Raw genomic sequence first — 8,578 nt, 5'->3', positions numbered from 1 at the left:
AATTTTTTACTTCTTTGAGAAAGCTTCAGGAAAGGACTAGAAGGATTATACTACCTTGCAAACTCTGTCTAGCAGGAGCTTATCACTTATCAGTCTTGTACAGGTAGATCTTCAATATCATTTTATTTTATTTTATTTTATTTTTTAGTATAACATTTTATCTTTATAACTTGAACCAACTGATGAAAAAAAATGCTCTAACAGATTAAAAGTAATAGCATAAAGTAATGATAGTTTAGAACTTGATCTTAAAAGAAACAGTCTTTCAAAGTAGAAAAGAAACTCTACAGTATTAGTTTTTACTGTCTCAATTCTGGAGCCTATGAATTCCTTGCAAAAAGTGTGATTTGTCTCCCCAGAATGAGTTCCCATTCCCCAAAATTCTTAATTATGACCTCATAAAAGGAGAGAAACTTATCCAGAATCTACCTAGCTAAACCTCTCCCAAATTTCTGACCTCAGAAACTGTGTGAAATAACAATTGGTATTATAAGCTAAGTTTTGGGGTAGTTGGTTAGGTAGCAATAGATAAAACTAATATGCCCACTTAAAGAGAATTAGCACCTCTTAGAGAAATGGCTGATTCCAGGGCTGGGGCAGGTGAGCCTAGAACATCTTTTTGGTTGAAATGAAGGAAGTGATGAAAAAATGATGAGGCAGGGCGCCTGAGTGGCTCACTTGGTTCAGCATCAGCCTCTTGATTTCGGTTCAGGTCATGATCTCACGGTTCGTGGGATTGAGCCCCAAGTCAGGCTCCAGGCTGATAGCACAGAGCCTGCTTGGGATTCTGTCTCTCACTCTTTCTCTGCCCCTTCCCTGCTTGTGCCTCTCTTTCTCTCTCTCAAACTTAAAAAAAAAAAGAAAAAAAAATGATGAGGCATGTCACAGGGACACAGAAGCCAGCTTGAAGGGGATCCTACTGGCCAAATCTAGGACAACTTGAGCCCCAAAATAATTAAGTACAGTAATGACTTATAAACACTGAAGAAATAGAAATTCATGTATCTGTACCAATAATAAACAGAGAATGGAGAAGTTTTGCTTACAATAGTATGTTGAGACCAACTAATAAAGGTAAAAGAGAGTCTTAGAGTTGGAAAATTGGCATTTTATAGTTTTCATAGTAAAGATTGAATCAGATGAGAATTATCAATGGATGCCAAATCTAAGAGGACTAAGATTCTACACCCAGGCCAATTGGGGGGGGGGGGGTTCCCACACACCACAAAGCAATGCTCCAACACCAGCTGGTTGTCCTACAATTCAACTCAATTTTGATGCTATCTACCTGGAGACAGCATCAGATCCTACAGTTTAAGGGCTCAATCCTACAAGACTGCTACCCACCCCCCCAACACACACACACACACATACTTCAGATACCAATTGAAAGTCCAGATTGTCACCTGTGCTCCTGACCAAATGTCTATAGATTAGAGGTTCTAACAACCCCCTCCTTGGGTTTGATTAATTTGCTAGAGTAGCTCACAGAACTCAGAAACACACTACTTACTAGATTACCAGTTTATTATAAAATGATATAACTCAAGAACAGCCATATGGAAGAGGTACATAGGGCAAAAAGGATGTGGAGCTTCCATGCCTTCTCCAAGCTCCACACTCTCCCTTCATCTCCACATGTTGACCAACCCAGAAGCTCCCCAAACCCCCATCCTTTTGGGTTTCTATGGAGGCTTCATTACAGAGGCATGATTGATTAAACCACTGGCCACTGCTGATTAAACTCGATCTCCAGCCCCTTTTCCCTCCCTGTTGGTAGGGTGGAGGAAAGACTAAAAGTTCAAACCCTCTAATCATTTGGTTGGTTGCCCTGGGTACCAGCACCCATCTTTAGGTTACCTAGGGCTTTCTAAAAGTTACATCATTTTTTCAAAAGTTTATGCATGTATGTATGTATTCTTAGTAATTTATTCATGCAACTTGAGGCTAGAACTCACAACCCTGAGATCAAGAGTGGCACACTCCACCAACTGAGCCATCCAGGCACTCCTAAAATTTGCCTCATTAACATAACAGAAGACACCTAGATCACTCTCATCACTTGGGAAGTTCCAAGGGTTTTAGGAACTCTGTGCCAGAAATGGAAGAAGACCAAATATCTATTCCTTATTATAAATTACAAAATAACAGAGACACTGTGTTAAGGAACAAGGTATTTGCTTGGTCCTAAAGTACAAAAATCAACAATAACTTGACCAAGTAATCAAAATTAACATCACCAGTGAAGGACAGATGGATATTGAATGGCTCTAGATATGATAAAGTATACTATAGTATATTTCAGAAAATATGCTACAAAATACCATATTAGATGTAGAGTATGTGTACTCGATATAGAAATGATCTAGGGGTGCCTCAGTGGCTCAGTTAAGCATCCGACTTTGGTTCAGGTCATGATCTCCACAGTCACTGGGTTTGAGCCCCCCATTGGGCTCTGTGCTGACAGCTCAGAGCCTGGAGCCTGCTTCAGATTCTGTGTCTCTCTCTGCCCGTCCCCTGCTTGTGCTCTGTCTCTCTGTCTCTCTCTGTCTCTCAAAAATAAACGTTAAAAAAAATTTTTTTTAAATGATCTAGGGGCGCCTGGGTGGCTCAGTTGGTTGGGCGGCCGACGTCGGCTCAGGTCATGATCTCGTGGCCTGTGGGTTCCAGCCCCACGTCGGGCTCTGTGCTGACAGTTCAGAGCCTGGAGCCTGTTTTAGATTCTGTGTCTCCCTCTCTCTCAGACCCTATTCCATTCATGCTCTGTCTCTCTCTGTCTCAAAAATAAATAAACGTTAAAAAATTTAAAAAAAGAGATTTCTATTTAAAAAAATGATCTAAATCATCTTTTTAAAAGTAATTTCTATGCCCAACATGGAGCTTGAACCCACAACCCTGAGATCAAGAGTTGCATGCCCCACTGACTGAGCCAGCCAGGAGTCCCGAAATCATCTTTTAAAAAAAATTTTTTTTTTCAACGTTTATTTATTTTTGGGACAGAGAGAGACAGAGCATGAACGGGGGAGGGGCAGAGAGAGAGGGAGACACAGAATCGGAAACAGGCTCCAGGCTCTGAGCCATCAGCCCGGAGCCTGACGCGGGGCTCGAACTCCCGGACCGCGAGATCGTGACCTGGCTGAAGTCGGACGCTTAACCGACTGCGCCACCCAGGCGCCCCCCGAAATCATCTTTTAAAGAAAACATTATCAACACAAAAATAATCACATTAAGATTAAAAGTCAGTATATTCAATTATGTTCCATGCTGTGTATGCCCTAATATCTTCTTTGTTAAAGAAGAAAATAATTTTGTTTGCATTTTTAAAAATTCTTTAATGTTTATTTATTTATTTTTGAGAGAGAGTGCATGCACAAGCAGGGGAGGGACAGAGAGAGGGAAACAGAATCCAAAGCAGGCTCCAGGCTCTGAGCTGTCAGCACAGAGCCTGACATGGGGCTCAACCCACAAACCACGATATCATGAAACAAGCCGAAGTTAGACACTTAACCAGCTCAGCCACCCAGGCACCCCTGTTTGAATTTTTCTTAAACTGGATTCAGCTAATGAATATAAAGGCTTTTATTCCAAGAAAGAACCATCTTGCTTTATGCTGCAATTACCTGTCACCATAGGTTGGAAAGAAGCTGCTAGCATAAAATTTTTCATAATATGTCCTTTCCTTTTTCATCAAATTTAAGAAGTTGTCAGCCATAATTTTTTCAGATATTTTTTTCTGCCCCTCTCTCTCTCCCCTCTCTTTCTGGAACTATTATTACAGGTATGTTAGTATGGTAATATCTCACAGGTCTCTGAAGTTCGTTTTTCTTCCATCTTTTTTCTCTTTGTGTTCAGACTGGATCATTTCTATTGATCTATCTTCCAGTTCATTCCTGCCACTTTAAATCTGCTGTTGAGCCCCCTAGTGAATTTTTCAGTTATTGTACTCTTCAGTTCCAAAATTGCCATTTTGTTTTATTTAAAAATTTTTCTGTATCCTTACTGAGAATCTCTATTTGTTGATACATTGTTGTCATCCTGTCCTTTAATTCTTTAGACATGGTTTTCTTTAGTTCTTTGTATATATATTTATACTAGCTGCTTTAAAGTCTTTGCTAAGTTCAACCTCTGGGGATATCCAAAGACCATTTCTATTGACTGCTTTTTTTTTTTTTCCCCTGAGTATGGCTTACACTATTCCTGTTTACTTACAGGTCATGTAATTTTCTGTTGAAGACTTTATGTTTTATTTTTATTTTTATTTGTTAAAGATTTTGTTTTTAAGTAACCTCTACACCCAACATGGGGCTTGAACTCGCAACCCCAAGAACAAGAGTCGCACACTCCACCGACTGAAGCAGCCAGGTACGTTTTAGATAATATATTGTAAAATATAGAGATTCTGAAATTTTCTTCCTTAAAGTTTGTTTCGGCTGTTTTATTGCTGTCTCCTTCCCTCCTTTTCTTCTTACCTTCTTCCTCTCTTTTTTCCCTCCCTTCTTCCCTTCCTTCCTTCTTGTTCGCTTGCATTTGTTTCGCCTGGGCTAAATTTGTGAAACCAGTCTACCCTGCAATCTGCGACCACTGATGTCTTTGCTCATTTTTGTTGTTATTGTTGATGTTCTTTTCCTTTGTTTGTATGTTAAATATTCTTGTCTTTTTTTTTTTTTAAGCCTGGCTTCCTGGAGGTCTCAATCCTGTGTCTCACAGCTGAATGGTTGGACAGTGGTTGCTTAATGGTTAAACAGAAAAGTCAGGGTGCCTGGGTGGCTCAGTCAGTTGAGTGCCAGATTTGGGCTCAGGTCGTGATCTTGCAGTTTGTGGGTTCAAGCCCCGCATAGGGCTTTATGCCGACCGCTCAGAGCCTGGAGCCTGCTTCGGATTCTGTGTCTCCCTCTCTCTCTGCCCTCCCCCACTCATACTTTATCTCTCTCTGTCTCTTTTTCAAAAAGAAAGAAAAAGAAAAAAGAAAAAAAAGAAATGTGCTCACTTTAAACCAGTAAGTCTTTCTTTTCCTGTGATACATCTGTGTATGTTTCGGGGAACACATTGAAAATTCAGGCTGTTTGCATGTATGCCCCAGGGTTTATCTTCTACAGGGCCTTTTTGAGTCTCCTGTGTGCATATGTGGAATCCCAGGCTCAGCCAGACGTGTGTGAATAGCTTGTGCCCTCCTTGGTCTCCACTACACATGTATGCAACCTCAGCCAGGAATATTTGCCCTATTATAGCTGCAGCCTCAGGCGAGCAGAACCAAGCTGTTAGCCTCCCCCTGCTTACCTGCATGAGATTCGTGTCTACCAGCAGGGCCCCTGGGCGTGGGTATTGCACACTGCTCCAGATAAAGCATCTCCCTTCAACTACCTCGGAAAAGCTGCCAGTCCTCAGGGCCTGCCCCATCCTGGCAGAACCTGCAGTATTGAGCTGGTGTGGTGGTGGCGAAGAGGAGTAAACCCAGGCCACAGAACACTTCACATTCCTGCTGCTCTTACCCCAAAGTTCAACAGTTTTTCAAGCGTAACTGCTTCTCAGATTGTTGTACGCCTTTGGTCAATTTCCAGGGCACAAAATGGTTGTTTATGCTCATTTTGTCCAGCTTTATAGTTGCTTTTTGGGGGAGTAGATTTGCCAGTCTTCTCACTTGGCCATAACTGGAAGTCTATTGATTTTGATTTTGATCTTTTTGTTTTATTTTTTTATTTTTTATTTATTTTTTTTTAATTTTTTTTTCAACGTTTATTTATTTTTGGGACAGAGAGAGACAGAGCATGAATGGGCAAGGGGCAGAGAGAGAGGGAGACACAGAATCGGAAACAGGCTCCAGGCTCTGAGCCATCAGCCCAGAGCCCGACGCGGGGCTCGAACTCACGGACCGCGAGATCGTGACGTGGCTGAAGTCGGACGCTTAACCGACTGCGCCACCCAGGCGCCCCTGTTTTATTTTTCTAACGTAGATTCATTTTTGAGAGACAGAGAGAGACAGAGCGCGAGGAAGGGAGGGGCCGAGAGAGAGGGAGACACAGAATCCAAAACAGGCTCCAGGCTCTGAGCTGTCAGCACAGAGCCAGATGCGAGGCTCAAACCCAGGAACCGTGAGATCATGACCTGAGCCAAAACTGGACTCTTAAGCAACTGAGTCACCCAGGCGCCCCAGTTTATTTTTAAATTCCAAATAATTTTAGAAAAGGACTTGAGATTTTTGTGTGCATCAAAAGAGGCATAGGCAAAAAGACCTAGCAACCAACCACCCAAATAAAACTACATTTAAGGAGCCCGATCTAACACAACTCCCTCATCATAAAAGAGGAAGAAAAAGAGATAGAAAAGTTATATGACGTAGTTCAAATCAAATAACTTGGTTAGTTTTTAAAATAGTGGTAAATTAAGCTACCATTTATTTAAATAGTGGTGAGTAAAGTTACCCTTTCTGTAACAATTTTTTCCAAATTCTTTAAAATATTGCCATCCATTGTTCACCTCTGTTCTTCTTTTCACGTACTGTTTCTATGGTAATTATGACCAGGACTTTTATAATAATGAATAATGGGGGCTCCTGGGTGGCTCAGTCAATTGGGTGTCCTACTTCAGCTCAGGTCATGATCTCACAGCTGGTGACTTCAAGCCCCACGTCAGGCTCTGTGCTAACAGCTCAGAACCTGGAGCTTGCTTGGGATTCTGTGTCTCCCTCTCTCTCTCTCTCCTTCCCCTGCTCATGCTCTGTCTCTCTCACTCTCAAAAATAAATAGACTTGAAAAAAAAAAAAAAGAACTCTATAATAATGAATAATAGATTAAAATTATACCGGGTTCCTATTCATGTTACCAACCAAGCACTCGTTTCTAAGCCACCATTTTTAACAAAAACAATGCCAGATCTAAAATCTTAAAGACATAATGATGGGCGGAAAAAGCACGCGACAGAAGGAAACAACAGTAGGATTCCATTTGTATAAAGTTTAAAAACATGCACAAAACAGTACTGTATGTTGTACTGTATGTTATGAATACAGCTTGTGTTGTAAAAGCATACAACAGCATTCAGGCTGCATAAACACACCCAAAGGGATGATAAACTCCCAATCCGTACTGAGAACGGTTACTCCTAGAGAGACAGAAATAACATCAGGGAGGAGGGAACAAATACAATTGCATTTCTTAGACAGAGTAGTGAGTATCTGGATGTTTGCTATATCATTCTACAAACTTTGTATATTTATAAAAGATTCTATGAAAACAAACAAAAAAACAAACAAACAAAAAAAAAAACAAAAAAACCTGAGAGCTGTGCAGAAGATTCTTGCCCATAGAAATGCAAATGCAAAGTGTTCCAGAATACACTTGATCTCTTTCCTCCTCACCCAAGAAGCCATTGTTGCATCTATGAAGCAAATTAACTTCAGCATTGCTGATTGTCTATACATGTGTCCGCTCTTTGGATTATCTTTTGAATCAGTTATAATATCTTACCGGTTCCCTCATTAATTAATGCGTTAAATAAAATCTTGGACACGTGTTAATTTCATATTTGTATGAGTCATGATTTTACTTTTTAAAAATAACTATCCTTTAACGGGAGGGAAGAGGACTCTTTCACCTCATTTCTGCCAAACCACATATATTGCACAATATATGAGGCAACTCCTTCCTGGCTCTAGACGATGGCCCCTCAGATTACTTAGTGCTATTATTTTTCTCCTGCTCCCTTCTTTTTTCTCCTCCAAGTTAGGGACTTTTAAAAAAATCTATTTTTAAACCTTGATGCCTTGCTCCCTTGGCAACTGTAAATATAACAAATTTCCTTTCTAAGCTGGTAACATATAAGGTTTTCTCTGTGATTAAGGCCATATTGACAACTCCTATATAGTATAAAAAATGGAAGCAGTTAGGTTTAAATCAGACTCATTTCCCAGCTTCCTTCTCACTAACCTCCCTCTTCCCAAACTTCACGGCTACCTTTAGCTTTGTAAACACACTCTGTATGCTCATTAAATTAATAAACAAGTGAATGGATGCCTACTGTGTGCTTAACACCACCTAGGCGCTAAGTGGCATATCAAATGCTAAGTGCAAGTCCCTGACCCAAGGAAATTGGTGGGAAGGCGAGGAAATAGCAATGTATGCAGTATATGATAAGTACCAAACGGAGTGAGATTGGCAATAAATGTTTCATTCATTCATCCACTGAGCAAATAATTATTTCTTGCCCATTACATGCAGGTGCTGTGGTATGCAATGGTGAAAAAGACCGGCACAGACTCTCCCTTCACGAAGCATAACCTAGGACAAGTAATTGGGCCGCTCCAATACTGCATTGCCACGGCTACAATAGGAAAGTGCAGGATGTTGTGGCAGCACACGGGAGGAAAACTAATCCCTGACTTGGGGGTGTCTGGAAAGCTATCTAAACTGAGATTGGAAAGATCTTAGGCCAAATTAGGCCAGGAGTGGGCTAAGGGGAGCAGAATGGGGTGTAGATGGGAATCAATCCAAACTATGGGAATATGGCATATTCAAGTCTGGAGGTAAGAAAAAGCAAAGCAGGTTCAGGGAACTTAAGGAAGTTTAGTATGGCTCAGGCAAGG

Source organism: Herpailurus yagouaroundi, unplaced genomic scaffold (genome assembly GCF_014898765.1).
Source record: "Herpailurus yagouaroundi ecotype Mexico unplaced genomic scaffold, PumYag 141, whole genome shotgun sequence".
In the NCBI taxonomy this organism is placed as follows: Eukaryota; Metazoa; Chordata; class Mammalia; order Carnivora; family Felidae; genus Herpailurus; species Herpailurus yagouaroundi.
Note: the sequence above shows the minus strand (reverse complement) of the source record.